The sequence below is a fragment of the Hemiscyllium ocellatum genome, chromosome 42 (genome assembly GCF_020745735.1).
Source record: "Hemiscyllium ocellatum isolate sHemOce1 chromosome 42, sHemOce1.pat.X.cur, whole genome shotgun sequence".
In the NCBI taxonomy this organism is placed as follows: Eukaryota; Metazoa; Chordata; class Chondrichthyes; order Orectolobiformes; family Hemiscylliidae; genus Hemiscyllium; species Hemiscyllium ocellatum.
The window spans coordinates 18,970,663-18,987,836 of NC_083442.1; the positions used below are offsets into that span (position 1 = coordinate 18,970,663).

General features: G+C 40.5%; 1 protein-coding gene across 1 annotated transcript in view; it reads right to left on the reverse strand.

The window, feature by feature from the left end:
* The window catches only part of vps13c (vacuolar protein sorting 13 homolog C), a 286,385-nt gene that overhangs the window by 240,813 nt on the left and 28,398 nt on the right, over positions 1–17,174 (reverse strand). The window lies entirely within an intron of this gene.

Here is a 17,174-nt window from a genome sequence, read left to right on the forward strand (position 1 = left end):
ATGATTCTATGAGATCTCCTTATTTCTCTCTTCCTTTAAAGGTTCTACCTGAAACCAATCTCGCTATTCATATTCTTTGCGGTTTAGTGTCAGATTTTACCTAATTATGTTCCTGTTAAACTCCTTTGTGCATTTTACTAAGTTAAAGACAGCATAAAAATGTATAGAGGAATGTATACAAAAATGCACAAGAATTGTGCATCTGTGTAATACAGTTCACATTTAACAACATCTGTAAACATTCACAAGGAATGGAATTAAGCCATGAGAGTACTCCACCATTCATTTAAAAACCAGCAAGATGAACTCAACTCTTCCCAAACAGGATATTATCCAACTCGCCTCGACTCCAATGATCTATCCCAGCTTTGAAGTCACAACTGTCAAAATCATTTCCTTTTCATCAAGCCATATTGATTCTGCCTAACCATTATGTGATGTAAAGACCCTTGGTGTCCCTTCCTTAATAATCAATTCCAGCATCTCCCCAACTGGCATCAGGACATTTTTCACATCAAGGTCACATTTGACTGAGTGTGGCATAAAGAAGCCATGGGGGAAACCAGCAATAGGAGATCAGGGGAAATTCTCTGCATGGATGGAGTCATACTTGACATAGGGAAGCTAGCTGGAGTTGTTGAAGCTAAGTCATCTCAACTCCTGGACATCTGTGCAGGAGTTAGTTAGAGCCCTAAGGTCTTGAGCTGCTGTACTTCCACACACGTCATCTACTGTGTCCGTTGCTCTTAATGTGGTCTCCTTTACATTGGGGAGACAGGACACCAACTTGCGGAACACTTCAAGGAACATCTCTGGGAGATGCACACAAACAAACCAAATCCACCCCACCGCCCTGATGGTGAACTCAATTTCCCCTCCCACTCCACCAAGGACATGCAAGTCCTTGGTCACCTCCACCACCAAACTCAAGCCACCCAATGCCTGGAGGAAGAACACCTCATCTTTCATCTCAGGACTCTCCAATCACACAGGGTCAACGGTGATTTCACCAGTTTCCTCATTTCCCCTATCCCCACCTTATCCTAGGCCCAACCCTCTAACTCGATACCACCCTCTTGAACCTTCTACCTGTCCATCTCCATTCCCAACTGTCTGCTCCACCATCCTATCACCATCGCCATTCCCAGCTCCAGCTCCCATTTACCTCTCCATCCCTTTGGGCCTCACCTTCCCATTCCTGACGAAGAGCTTATGCTCAAAACCTGCTCCTCGAATGCTGCCTGACCAGCTGCGCTTTTCCAGCACCACATTTTTTGACTCTGTTCTCCAGCAACTGCAGTCCTCACTTTCTCCTCTCAGGAATTGCAGCAGGACCTTGAGCAGCTAGGGAAGTGGGCTTGGAAATGGCAAATATAGATAAGTGGGAGGTCTTGCACTTTGGAAAGTCAAATCAGGGTAGGATTTTCATGGTCAGGAGTGTAAAAGGAGTGTAGTGGAACAGAGGGACCTTGGAGTTCAGGTGCACGGTTCTCTGAAAGTGGAGTCACAGGTAGACAGGGCAGTGAAGGAGGCTTTTGGCACACTGGCCTTCATCAGTCAGGGCATTCAGTAGAGAAGTTGGGAAGTTGTATGGCATTTGTACAGGATGTTGATGAGGCTGCAGTTGGAGTACTGTGTTCAGTTTTGGTCACCTTGTGATAGGAAGGATGTTATCAAACTGCAAAGTGTATAAGAAACTTACAAGAATGTTGCCTGGACGCAATAGTCAGAGTTATAGGGAGAGGTTGGATATGCTGGCACTTCTTTCATTTGTGTGCGCATGCGTGTGATCTTATAGAAGTGTATAAGGTCATGAGAGACATGGATAGCGCAACAGCACTCTGTCTTTTTCCCCAGGGTTGGGAAATCCATCCCAAACGGCATCAGTTTAAGGTTAAAAGGGTAAAGAATAAAAGGGAACCAGAGGGGCAACTTTTTTGTTTAAAAACAGTGGGTGGCATGCACATGGAACAAGCTGCCAACTGAAGTGATTGAGGCGGGTACATCAACAACGTTTAAAAGGCATTTGGACAAATACATGGATAGGAATAGTTTAGAAGGATATGCACCAAGTGCAGGCAAATGGGGTTAGTGTGGTTGGCATGGACTAGTTTGGGCTGAAGGGCCTTCTCTGTGCTGTAAAACTCTGACTCGCTACATCCATTCTCACTCCTGTCGCTCTAAGCATTAGAATTCACAGGGTCAATAAGATTTGAGGTGAGCATGTGACTTAAAGATTGATGTGGATGGAACAGGTTCAATCCACAGATTGATACCACTTGAATTATGCTGAGACCAGAGTCCTGGTGAATTGCATAACTAGGACGGTGTCTAGGGATTTTCAGTAATGTGTGCAGGAGTGCATTCAGTTGTATGGAAAAAGTGAAAGGTTGTGGGGAGGAGGAGTATTAAAGTTCCCAGGACAGGTAATAGGATGGAATATGGAAAGGATCAGGAAGCTAACTTTAGGCAGAGCAGATAAGGGGACAACTATGGGGACAGGGACAAGGAATGGGGACTTGCAGTCATTGCAGGTGTGAAAGTGTTGTACTTAAATGTGCGCACTATACAAAGTAAGATATCTCAAAGACATGGCTACAAGGAGAACTGGGCTGGGAATGAAATATCTAAGAATAAGTGTCCTTGTTAAAGGACTGGCAGATGGGCAAAGGTAACAGGATTATCTTGTTAGTAATAAAAATGAAAAATTAAAAATCGATAAAGTAGCACTGAAGAGTCAAAATCCATGGAATATGTGTCAGTAGAGGAATCCAAAGGAAAAAAAAAACAAATTGTTTACAGGTTTCCCAAGCAATAGTCAGGATATGGGAGGGTGGGGGAGAAAAATACTGAAGTGATAGACAAGGCATGTAAGAAAAACATTATTACAATAATCATGAAAGACTTTATTATACAGGTGGATCGGAAAAATTAGATTTTTAGCTGATGTCAAGAAAGTGAACTTGTAGAAAAGAATTTTTGGAGCAATTTGTGGTCGAGCTGACTAGTGATTAGGCATTTCTGGATTTGACGTGTAATGAGGCAGACAAGGAAGTCCTAGTGGACAGTGACCCTCATAATAAAATTCACCCTGCAATTTGAAGGGTATGAGCTGGAATATTATATTAGTAAAGGTAATTGCAGAAATGAAGATGAACTGGCCAGAGCTGATTGGGAAAGGAGCCGAGCAGGCAAGGTGGCATTGCAGCAATGGCAAGAGTTTCTGGGAATAATTCAGGAGGCATAGCAGAAATTCATTCCAACAGAGAAGCAGCATATTAAGGGGAGCACAAGGCAACCACAGCTGACAAGGGAGGTTAGTCAAACAATGTTATGAAGATTAATGGGAAGCTAGAGGATTATGAAGCCTTTAAAAATGAGCAGAGTATAACTAAAAAAGCAATATGGAGAGGAGAAGATCAAAGGAGAGGAAGCAAGTCACTAACATAATAAAGAGCTAACCAAAAAAGGTGAGGGGGAGGCAACAGTGGACATTATCCAGTGTTACAAGGAGGTGGAAAATTAGAATCGAATTAGAATCCCTACAGCGTGGACTGGCCCTTCAGCCCAACAAGCCCCCACCGACCCTCCAAAGACCACCCAGACCCATTACCCTACCCAATATTTTACATTTCCCCTGGCTAATGTACCTAACCTACACAACCCTAAACACGATGGGCAATTTAGCTTGGCCAATTCACCTAACCTGCACACCTTTGTGACTGTGGGAGGAAACCGGGGCAAACCCACGCAGACACGGGAAGAACGTGCAAACTCCACACAGCCTGAGGCTTGATTCGAATCCAGGTCCCTGGCACCGAGAGGCAGCAGTGCTAACCACTGAGCCACCATGCCGACCAGTAATAGTAGTACAGAGGAACAAAGAAATGACAGATGAACTGAATAGTACTTTGCATCAGTCGTCAGTGGAACACATCAGCAGCATCTCAGAACTTCGAGAGTCAGGGAAAGAGGCAAGTGTAGTGGCCATCACTAAAGAGGTGCTGGTGGAGAAGGTAAAAGGTCGGAAAGTGGATAAATCACCCAGACTAAATGGACTACACTCAGTTCTGAAGGAGATAGCTGAATACATTGAGGCATTGGTGGCGATCTTTCAGTAATCACTAGAGTCAGGAAGGCTTCCAGAGGATTGGAAAGTAGCGAATGTAACACCTGTTTAAAAAGGAAGGAGGTAAAGGTAGAAGGCAGGATACTACTGGCCAGTTAGTCTGACCTCTGTCATAGTAAAGGACTCTTAAAATCTTTGCAAAGGATAAGATTGGAAGTATCTGGAAGTGCATGGTAAAATAGGGCTAAGTCAGAACTGCTTCGACAAGAGACCAGTCTGTTAGAATTCATTGAGGAGGAAATGAGCCAGTTACACAAATGACAGCAAGAGGACATAAGCTATTTGCATTTCCAGAATGCTTCTGACAAGATGCCACACAGGAGGCTGCTAAATAAGATGGTGTTAGGGACAAGTAACTGGCATGGATAGGGGATTGACTGACTGGCAGAAGACAAGGAATGGGGAAACAGGGGTCTTCTTCAGGATGACATCCGGTGACTAGTGGAGTCCTGCAAGAGTCCCTTTTGGGATCACAACTATTAACGTTATACATTAACAATCTGGACAAAGAAACTGAAGGCATTATTGCTAAGTTTGCAGATGACACAAAGATAGGTGGAAATACTAACAAAAAGACTTGAGAGCCCGAGTTCAATATTCTCTTCAGATTAACATGCAGGTAGTTAGGAAATCAAATGCAATGTCATGATTTGGAGGTGCTGGTGTTGGACTGGAGTGTACAAAGTTAAAAAATCACAACACCAGATTATAGTCCAACAGGTTTAATTGGAAGCACTAGCTTACGGAGTGCTGCTTCTTCATCGGGTGGTTGTGGAGTACACAATTGTAAGGCACAGAATTTATAGCAAAAGTTTACAGTGTGATGTAACTGAAATTATACATCGTCATGATCCGTAATCTTTTTGGGATTTTTCCTGCTTGCCTGCATTTCTGTAGAAACTTGGTGTCTGTGTTGATATGTGCGATCTTCTTGGAAATCCTCTCCAAGGGAAATGCAATATCAGCATTCATTTCAAAAGGGCTAGAATACAAGAGTAGGGATGTACTGCTGAGGCTGTACAAGGGTCTAGTCTGACTACATTTTGAATATTGAGTGTAGTTTCAGACCTCGTATATAAGGATGAATGTGCTGGTGTTGTACACAGAGTCCAGGGGAGTGATTGCAGGGATGTAGAACTAGTCATGAGTAGTGGTTTTAAAAAAAAAACAATAAATATGTAGACCTATAATTGTTAAAGAGCAGAGGGGAAAAAATGCCTTGAAGTATTTATCCTAAATATTGTACAGCGTAGTTGTTGTTAGTTTGCATTGAAGAATGAATGATGTGCTGAAGAATACTGACTTTCTGCTGATATTAGTTGGAAATATATCAATACACAGTCATGCACTGAACAATAATCTTCACAAGTTAAGCGTATTTTCATCGAGGGTGAATGCCATCTGGAACAAACGAACGTAATAAACTCAAGATGCACCATGCAGGTAATAAAAATTGAAGAATAGGAGGTAAAGAATACATTTTCAAAAATTGGAATTTAAAAGCATGAATCAGAAAAGGAGATATTTATTTTTCACTTCACTGGCTTTGAAGTACCCTCCAAGTATATGCAAGTTATCGCTCTTTTCTTGTTTGAGCTCCGAGGGTTCTGGGTTCATTTTTGCCAGTTAATCATGTCAAAGTTAAAAATCACACAACACCAGGTTCTGGTCCAACAGGTGGAGCACTATCACCTGATGAGGGAGCGTCGCTCCGAAAGCTAGTGTGCTTCCAATTAAACCTGTTGGACTATAACCTGGTGTTGTGTGATTTTTAGCTTTGTACACCCCAGTCCAACACCGGCATCTCCAAATCATGTCAAAATAATGGTAGAGCTTAAATGCTAAGCAACACAAAACAAAATAAAAAGACAATTTAGCAGACCTAGAGGTAGGTGAGAGGTTGGGGTGGGAGGGAAGTGTTTGCAACACTTTTACACAGAGTGTGAGACAGCAATGTCATTGAAAACTCTGCTACATTTAACAAAACAAAGCACAAGCAAAGCTAGGACTTGGAGCCAATGCTTGGAATGGGAGGTCAGACAACTGCAACACAAACATGGTGGGATTTCTAGAGGGAACAGGGAGCCAATGGATTTTAGCAAAGACATGGATGAGCAGAAAATTAGACCGGTTTAAAAACTGGATAAAACTGTCATCAGCTTTATAAAACAAACTGAAGTCCATATGAAGTGAAATATAGAAGGCAGCAAGGACAGTTTTGGAGAAGTCAATCATGAAAATCAATAACATGACAGTGGGTAGATGGAAATCAGAGTACAATATGGTTTGTGGAAGTACATGAAAGAGATGTAAGAATGACACATTTAATAAAAAGAAAGCAACATATACTCGATTGTTGTACTATTAAGAAAGTGAAATCTGTTGGTCCTTAATAAGCAGAGTTCATTGTGACTCCCATGACCTTTGAAATTACAAGTCAAACAGTCACTAAACTCTGCAATATTCAAGTCAAATTCAGGTCATGAAGAATTTTACTTCTTCAAACTTGGCAATTCACAGGCAGCCAATGACCATGAAGCACTGAAGATACTGGAGTGCCAGACTCAAGAAATGCAATCCCATCTTTACACTGTGAAACTCTAACTAATTGCAACCTTCCTTTCACTCTCCTGCTTTAAAATGTCTGTAGACAGCGAAGTATCCCGCCAACCGATATTCGGGCAAAGATGCCTTTTCTCAGTTCATGAAGATCAATTTCACTCAGCTTGAAATTTACAACTGATCCATCCCATCAGACGTGAATGTTATGTATGCATCTAGAACTCTCTGGATTTGCTGATTTAAAGCAGTGCCCACAAAAATACTTGCCACTGCAGTGACCAAACAAACTAACCACGCTCCAGATCCCACACTGAACAAAAGAGGTCAAGAATAAAAGATTCTTCCACTCTCCACCACTTAAATTCTTAAATACAAACACATTATTTACATTTCATATTTGGCAACTTAATACATTTCACTTCATAGAATATTGCATTCTTTTCAGTTGAAATTGGATTATTTCAAAAATAAATGAGAAAAGCTTCCATGACAAAACATGTTTATATACTTTTCGTCTCCGTTCTCAGAAGATATAACAGTTACTTCAAGTACAGCAAACATTGTTTTAACCGCAACTCTCGATAAACCAACACCATGTACATCAGAAATACTGGAAATTTACTATATTACTGTGATCTACCATGAAGTCTGAGTAGTCACTGGAGGGTGCCAGTGAGAAGGCTGTCACAGTTTAAAGGCAGAGGCTGCAACACTATTTCAGCAATTTATGCTTCAAATGAAGTGTAACAATGATGCGTATACCCCTGCAATTACTTAGTGTGTTTTTACATTGATCTATGGACCTCTAACTAATGCACTTTAGCATGGCCAATCCACTTGACCTGCACGTCTTTGGACCATGGGAGGAAAGCGGAGCACCCAGAGGAAACCCACACAGACACAGGGAGATTATGCAAACTCCACACAAACAAACAGTCACCCAAAGCTGGAAGCGAACCAGGGTCCCTGGTGCTGTGAGGCAGCAGTGCTAACCACTGAGCCACCATGCCGTCCCAGTTTCCTGTCTTCTCTCTTCCTCCCTTTTTAAACAGACCACATTTATTCATTAGCCATTTTCCAATCCTCTGGAATCCTCCGACTCCAGTGATTCCTAAAAGATCACCTCCAATGTCGCCACAATCTTCTCCAGAAACCTGGGATAGAGTCCATTTGATCCAGATCACTTATCCACCTTCAGACCTTTAAGCTTCCCCATCACATTTTACACTCAGCTCTACCCACAACTGTCAAAGTTGTGTTCTGCTACTGGTGTCTTCTACTGTGAAGACTGATACAAAGTACTATTCAGTTCTTCCACCATTTCTTAGCTACTCATTCCTGCTTCTCCAGCTTCATTGTTCAGCAGGTCAACATCCACTCTTGCCCTCTTCACTTTTTAGCTATCTAAAACCTCTTGAAATCTTCTTTTATATTACAAGTAGCTTACCCCCATATTTCATGATCTCATATTTTTTTAAAATTATCCTCAGCTAGCTTTTAAAGGCTTCCTGATCCTCAGGTTTCCCACTCACCTTCCCCATATTTAAACTTTCTCTTTGACTTTTTGCTGTCCCTGACTTCCCTTGTCAGCCATTATTGCCTCATCCTCCCCCTTGGTATGCTTCTTTTTCCTTGGAATGAATTTCTGCGGTGCTTCCCAAATTATCCCCACAAACTCCTGACATTGTTGCTCCACCATCTTCCCTACTAGGCTCCCCTTCCAACCGACTCTGGACAGCTCCTCCCTCATGTCTTTGTAGTTACCTTGAAATAATTATAATACCGTTACATCCAATTCCAACTTCTCCCTCTAAACCATCAGGGTGAACTCTACTATACCGTGGTCAATGCCCCCGAGGGGCTCCAGAGCCTGAAGCTCCCCAATCAAGTCTACCTTATTACACATCACCAAATCCAGAACTACCTGTTGCCTACCTGGCTCTACCATAAGCTGCTCTAAAAACCCAACTTGTAGACATTGCACAAATTTGTTTTCCAGCGATCTGCTACCAACTTGATTTTCCCACTTATGATACTACCACTTGAAAAATATTATTTTGCCTTGGGTTTTTTTTTGAAGAGAGGTGTCAAACTGGCTACTGGAGATGGCCTAAGTAAACTATTGGCAGGCCTTTAGGATTTTTTTAACATGTTGGAACAATGGCAGCAGCTTGAATGGGAGTGGTCAGTTCTCAGAGCAGGCTTTCTAGTTCTTTGTTAGCTTTAGCAGACAGCAGATGTTTGAGGCATCAGAAGACGTGGAAGCTTCAGTGAATGGCTCCTAACTGCTACTTTGTCTGAAATCACTCCATGTTGTTTCCTCCTGGATTGGAGAACTGCAGGTAAGGATTGGTGTCTAAAAACTTACCTTTTGGCCAACGGGTGTGTTTATGGGATGTTACAATATTAAAACAGTTAACTAGTAATAGGTACTGTATCCATTATTCTGTAAAGTTTTCCAATAGTTAAATTATTCTACATTCCTTTTCTTCTGTTTGTATTTTAAAAGTGCATCAATAAATTGTGCTCTGCTTAACATCAAGTAGTTTGACCAGTCGCATCACATCAGGAACACAGCACTTCACATCTTCCTTTAAAATAAGAAAAAGTTAGGGTCGAGGCTACCTTCTTAAAATAATTTGAAAAGGTCTGGCCTGGTCCATAACAGTCCTTTCTTAAATGTCTTTTCTGTCTCCAGATTTATTTCCTTCCCATATCCTGACTACTGCTGATGAAGGGCTTTTGCCCAAAACGTTGATTTTCCTGCCCCTCGGATGTTGCCTGACCTGATGTGCTTTTCCAGCACCACTCTGACCTAAACCCCATAGATTCTATGCCTTTCAACTCTTGTCACTTCTTGATATCGATTTAATTTAATTTAATTTCTTACTAACAAGGCAACCCATGTCCCCACCCATCATTTGAACAAGAGCATTAGATATTTAGTTCACAGCCCTGATCCCCTTGCAGCCATGTCTGAGATTCGTACAACAGTACCTTCCAACTTCAATCTGTGCTACAAGCACATTTACCTTCTTCCATATTTAAATACGACACCATCAGACCTGTGTTTACTGCCCTCCTTCTCATTGCTATCCACTTCTTTCTTTTTATTCATTCACAGGTTGCGGGCATTGCTGGCTATATGGCATTTACTGCCCATCCCTAATTGCCCAGAGGGTGGTTAAGCATCAACTACATTGCTGTGGGTCTGGAATCACATGTAAGAATGGCAGATTCCTTCCCTGAAGGATATTCATGAACCAAATCGGTTTTTCCAACAATCGGCAATGGATTCATGGTCATTACATTCTTCATTCCAGATATTTAATTTAAATTCCACCATCTGCTGTGGCAGGATTCAAATCGAGGTCCCCAGAACATTATCTGGTTCTCTCGATTAAGAGTCCAGCGATAATACCACTACGCCATCGTCTCCTCTGCTGTGTCTGAAGTTAGATGTCCAAGTCTTTCCATACTCTGTCCTATCAATTTTTATGAAACTTGAATAAACTGAGTCCTCCCCTTCGTTAGCTTTTTCCATAATTTCCCATGCAACCAGACCCACCATTTTTCTCCTTGGTTTTCACGAGATATCTGCGTAACACAAGCTCCTTCAAGAAACCTGCAACTGAAAGATCTACAAACATGGCTCACGTCAACACACTAATTTCCAGGAATTTCAGCCACACTGGTTCTCCCAGCTTATTTTGATGAGCCTGCCCATGTCGTTGCTCCTTTGCTTTATTATTCCTTTCATAAATCTCCTATTTAGAATAAACTTAAGGCATATTCAAACTCACAATTAGGAAGCCACTGTTCAGCCCTTCAAGCCTACTCCATTAACTGTTTTCACGGATGATCTGATTGTGGCCTTAATGCAACTTTTCTGTGTATCCCCGACAACTTCTGAACACGTTTGTCAATCAAGAATGCAATTAATTCAGCCTGGAAAACACAGATACCACATCCACCACACTCTGGGAAAGAAATCCACAGACTAACAGCACTTAAGTGTTTCCCCATTCTGAACCTGTGTCCTGCACAAATGAAAATATTCTTTCAGCATCCATCCAGTGAAATGCCTCAGGATCTTTTAATGTTTCAAAAGGACACCTCTTATTCTACTGAATTCCAATGGCTGCACAGGCCCGAACTGTCCAACCTTTCCTCATAAAGGTTACTTCTTCATCCCAGGAATTAGTTGAGTGAAGCTTCTCTGAACTGCTTCTAATCCACTGATATTCTTAAAACAACACAGTACTCGAGATGTGGTCTCACCAAAACCTTGAACCATCACAGCATTACAAGTTCACATTTTCCCACATTATACACACACTCAATATTTCTCCCCGCCAACTCACAATCACTGATGTCCTCTTTGTAACTTATTCCCTTGCCCATTTTTGCATCATGAGCAAATTTAGCAACCATCATCCTTCATCCCAGTCATTGATATGGTTTGGAGTTAGTTGAGCTATTAACAGTGAACCCTACGGGAGTCCATTCATGTCAACCAGTCAATCCCTCATTTCTAAAAGCTTTGGCAAACTCAACATTTTAGCTTGTGCTCAGATCTTCATGTATTTATTCTCAACCCTTGTCCAGACGCACTGACATTTTCGACTACTTCGCTGGTTATAATCATTCATCCCGCTCACTTCACCACCCCCACAACTTGCCTGTTAAACCTCATTCCACTAGTGCACCGGGTTAGTTTAATGGTAAAATCCAAGTGTTGTGTGCGAAAATTCATGCAGTTTCTTTACAAAAATTTTTAAAAACCGGTGTTGCCACAAAATAAGCTTTTGTTTTATTAATTTACATTAAACCACAAAACAGATGCGGTGCCATTATGCATTGAAGTACCTACCAGGTTTGGCGTCCTTATGAACGTAGCTTTCCAAGGAAAGCAAGAACTCTCCTGAAGAGGCACCTTCATCCCAATACGCAGCAATAAGGATAAATATTATACATGAAGACAACATTCGCAATTCAATAATGAGAACAAAAATCACTTCAACTAGATCTTCACATTTGAGCACGAAAACAATGTTGTATTAAATAAAATTCAACCGATGGTTCATCTTTCAAATATCCCACAATCCCAAGATGTGCGGGTCAGGTGAATTGGCCATGCTAAATTGCCCATAGCGTTAGGTGCATTAGTCAGAGGGAAATGGTTCAGGGTGGATTACTCTGAGGGTCGGTGTGGACTAGTTGGCCCGAAGAGCCCGTTTCTACACTGTAGAGAATCTAATCTATCCAATAATAACTGGACAAATATATCAATCTTCCCCTTTGGATTTGCTGTTACAATCAATGTCATTGAGTCTTGAAGACAGGCAAGGCAACACAAATCACCTGCTGATGTTAAATATATTTCTCCCAAAGTAGGATGCAACAATTGATCTGATCACACATTTTAGCCTGGCAGCCCCTATCTTTAATTGGTTAATAGTGAAGAGCCAATGATAGCTATGAACTAGTACGAGTCACTGTTCAAGGAGAAAAAGAGGGTCAAGGACAAAAAAAAGAGTAAAAACAGTAGAGAGAGAAATTAGATTAGATTAGATTAGACTTACAGTGTGGAAACAGGCCCTTCGGCCCAACAAGTCCACACCGACCCGCCGAAGCGAAACCCACCCATACCCCTACATTACCCCTTACCTAACACTACGGGCAATTTAGCATGGCCAATTCACCTGACCCGCACATCTTTGGACTGTGGGAGGAAACCGGAGCACCCGGAGGAAACCCACGCAGACACGGGGAGAACGTGCAAACTCCACACAGTCAGTCGCCTGAGTCGGGAATTGAACCCGGGTCTTCAGGCGCTGTGAGGCAGCAGTGCTAACCACTGTGCTAACCACAAATTAGAAATACATTGGTCAAGGAATTAAATCTTGATTAACTTGTGAGCCTAAAACACAAATAGCTACAAAATTACTCTAAGTTTATCATAAAGTGGAGAAACAAAAACAATATTTTGTAAGTTATAAGCACCCACTGTCTCAAAGGCACATTTAAAAAAGATATAATTAACAATTCGTGCTAAATTAAAATAATCTATTGAATTAAATTGAAGTTCAGAAATTCCAAGCCATTAGAAGTTAGTTCATCGTGCATGCATAAAATCCATCCAAACTGCAAATCAGCACTCATCCTCCATTATTCTCTACCACTTATGCAGATCAAAGACATTCATAAAGGTCAACAGGATTTACCAACTGAACAAGAAAAAACAATGCTTAAGCTACCTTACATATAAAAAGTCATTTAAATTAAAACCACCTAATAGAGAGAAGAAAATTTAATAAAATCCTTCTTGGGAGCATTCACAAATCAATCATTCAGTAATTTGAATTCAAATAATTTGACAGCACAAAAATCTATTTTGAAGATTCAGGAGTGAACTGTCACATCACAGAAACTCATCACATGTGCTTAGAACACCGTACAATCAAGCTAGATTTGTCTAACTACTCTGGAGAAATAGAGATCCAATTAATATCTATGTTGAATAGGTAACCAAGTAATTGCTTTATTATCAATCATGATGCAATTAGAAGTTACTTTCAAGAAAACTAGGAAATTAAGAAACATCATTTTACTTTCATCCAAAGGAGAAGTTATTTTAACATCTAGATTGTTCATGAGGGCAAACAAGGCAGCTCACTCTGTAAATCAAGAGAATTCATAGATGAACTCGACTGCCTCGTTATAAAATTAAAGGTTCGGACTCAAGTATTTATCCTGAGGAAACAACCTAAAGACAGGATGAAAGGATGAAGACTAAGAGCTGTGCTTCACCAACAAGATTGTAAAATATGTATACTTGTTCCGTTCCTCCAACAGGAATACAAGAGTCTGAAAACCAACTCAAAAAATTAACACTTCCTATTGCTCTACGGAGGCACTTTGAAAACAGAATGCTGGGCCACATCATGATCAAAAACCTCTTTTGCAGGTATTTTTAGACTCTAAGATAATAACATTTATTCATCCTTGCGCAACCTAACTTACAGTCAACAGTTATATCAAACAGCTCTTTAATCCATCAATGTATTACGATACTATCTGTTTAATACAAGATACGGATTTCCAACATTAATATCCAAACACAGTCCCAGATAATGACAAGATAAGCAGCCTAGGTCAGGGGACAGAGAATGAAGAAAAAAATAAATGGAGATAGGATTCCCAGCACACCATCCTTCTTTCATAAATAACTTAAACAAATTCCAGACTTGGAACATTTTACCTTTTATTTTCATTTTGATTTCTTGGAGGAAAAGAATGTGTTTTGCACCTACAATAACTTCCACAAGTTAGCTTTATGCTTCATTTGACATTTCCCTGCCAGTTGTATTGAGCCAAAAACATTCTGCAAAATATTCAATGCATCTTTCTTCCTATTGCCCTTCTACTTCTATCAATGCATTAACGTTACAGACTGGAGTTCAATTTTTCAAACTGTATGCCATTCAGTGCCTCCCACAAGACGCCATTTATACTGACCCTTAAAAGCAGGAAAGTCTTTACTTTTAGTTGTGAATTCAATTCCCACTCTTAAACAACCTTCCGCGGCTTTCAGATCAATCATTCATACAGGAATTTTGTGCTGTCAAAGAGTGTTTGTTTGTTCAACAGGACATACCCTACTAAAAACTCATTCACTGTTAATTATTAAGGCATATGCTATACACATCAATTCCAAATATAGATTACATCTTTTGATGCAAAAGCAATTAGCCTGTACGTTTCTAGGTCAAAAGTGTGCCTTTTTCCTAAGCGCAAATAGTGTTGACACACTGCTAACCTTTCAGAATGTCTCCACTTCCCAATTAATTTTCCAACACCTAAAGAACACATTTTCTCATTCTATTAGCAATTATACACAATGGCAGCTATCTGGAATAATTTTGCAGATAACATTGAGCATAAGGAGGAGCTGCAGTCAACTATTGCACAATACTATACCTTCTGTTGCGCTATTTTCTTGGTGAAATTTGTTTATACTCTCGTGGTAAAAGAAATCAGTGATTTCAACTGCAACCATCCAAAATGTGTCAGTTCCTCGATGAGCTCATGTTAGACACCCAGCCCTTAGCACAGAGTCTTTGAGTCTTTTATTACGGAGTCTTTCACAATGAGAACTCGGGTATACTGCACTCCATAATCCAATGCTACTTTGACATGCTATCATGGATGGTTGACTCAAAACTCTAATACTAGCCCCACAACTGATCTTTACATTTCACGCATGCTGACACGACATCATGATATGTCAAAAGGCACAAAGTGGCAAAACAAACACTGCTGCCAAGTTGCCTTTTGTCCATCCCCACCTATCCTAGTCATTCTGTGATTATGGTTACATGATCCACTTAAGCTAATCACGAGCAGACCAACATCCCCCAGACCCTGAAGATGTGGATGAATGCCATTCTTCTCTTGTATCTCTTCAATTCCTGACCTTTACCTGATGCATGCTTCACCAAGCATTTCTGTTCAAATGAATAGTGTTTTCACAGATTGAGCACTGATCCCTCAAAAATCACTAAGTCACTGTGATAAATTGTAGATGTGGTCACCTCAGGACCCTCAACTCCAAAGCAGAAGGAATCATTCTCTGCTCCCGAGACACACTCTCAGACGAAGAGGGTACCAAATTTCAGCACCTTCATGCTAAACAAGTTCAGGAAATAGCCAAAAATATTAAAAATGTTTCACTGAGCATTGACAGTAACAAACAGTGGGATAAGTGCCTGAAAGTTTCAGCAAGTAATTGTGTTTTAGTTCAATCAGGTTTGAGCATCACCAAGTCACAAAGGAGTGGGGTGCCAGGAAAGAACCCATCAGAACCTTCTTACTGGAGAAAGTGTGCAACTGTCCCAGTTTTCTGAAAATTAAAACATAATAACCATTTCATCTAACACTGATCCCCTCATCACCTTCCTAATACTTAGTCTATTCCCTTCTCAGCACAAATAAACCTATACCACAAACACAATTGGCAATTTTCACAAAAAAAAGTGTTAAGCCATTAAGTAACTTGAAGGAACAAATGTGTTAATAAAAAGGTTCCATTAGGACAAACAAAAAACTTTATAAAATTTCACAGAGCTAATAAGCCACTTAAGTCTTTCTAACGTTTGGAGGATTCATTCAGCTAACTAGGGAGCACTGCACATGCCTAAGCACCAGCCAAGAAAAATAAGCTAATCGAACACAACATGCACTCAGCAACAGAAAGTGCTCAACATGTTACTGAGCGACACAAACCAAGACATTGGAAACTAGTTGGATGTTAAAATTCTGCAGATTGGAAAGCTATATTTGTGACTACATTTTCCTTCACCATTAAATAGCTGCAGTTTATTGTACAGATAAACAAGCCTGCATCAATATGGAAAATGTCGACACTCATCCTATCTGCACAATAAAGAAAGACAGTAAATGAATTGAAATGTGCAGAAAGCAAAACCAAGCACTGTAACTTCCACACAAACCAGTCAACAGCCTGCATCACACCTCACTGCAATGGACAACTGAAAACTCAAGTCTGCAGTCTTGATATGCTTTCTGTTAAGGTAAAACCCCTTTGTTACTCCAATATCACTGCCTATTTTAGTGCCAAGCCACAGCTATTCAACACAGGCAAAAGGGCTACTCAACACATTCACAAAAGGAAACAAACATTCTCATCATTTTAAAAGCAACTACTTTTCAAGAAAATAGATTTTCACAGTTGCGACACCCAAACATCAAAGAAAATTTTGTATGTTACTTTAAGGAAAATAAAAAAGGTTTTACACACTTCTTGTAGCTAGTTAGGTAGGACATTTTTGGGACAGATACAAGATAAATGCAACCTGTGAGTGAATTTTCAAAACTATGAATTGATTTTAAAACTTCACTGACTTATAAATATGCATGAAGAAAAAAAAATAATGTTGCTCTGATTGAATCAAACACCTTAGCTGACCTTCCAAATTAAACTGAATTGATTTATCCCAGCATTTCAGAAGGAAAAGGGATATGAGCTGAAAGCTGACATCTGGCACAGATCATACAACATAGAAACAGACCCTTTGGACCAACTAATCCATGTTGACCAAGTTTCCCAAACTAAAGTTATTCCCAGCTACCTGCATGGCCCCTAGTTTTGGGACCTTTGTTCATGTACTTATCCAAATGTCTTTTCTAGTGTTGTAACTGTACCTGCATCTACCACTGGCATCTACCTACATCCTCTGGTAGTTCAGTCCATATACGAACCACAGTCTGTGTAAAAGAAAAGTTGCCCCTAAAGTCCCTTTTAAAGCTTTCCCCTTTCATGTTAAAGATATGGCCCCTAGTTTTGAACCTTCCCATCCTAGAGAAAAGACCTTTGCTATCACCTTATCTATGCCCCTCTTGAATTTATAAACCTCTATCAACCTCTTATGCTTCAGGGCAAAAAGTCCCAGCATATCCA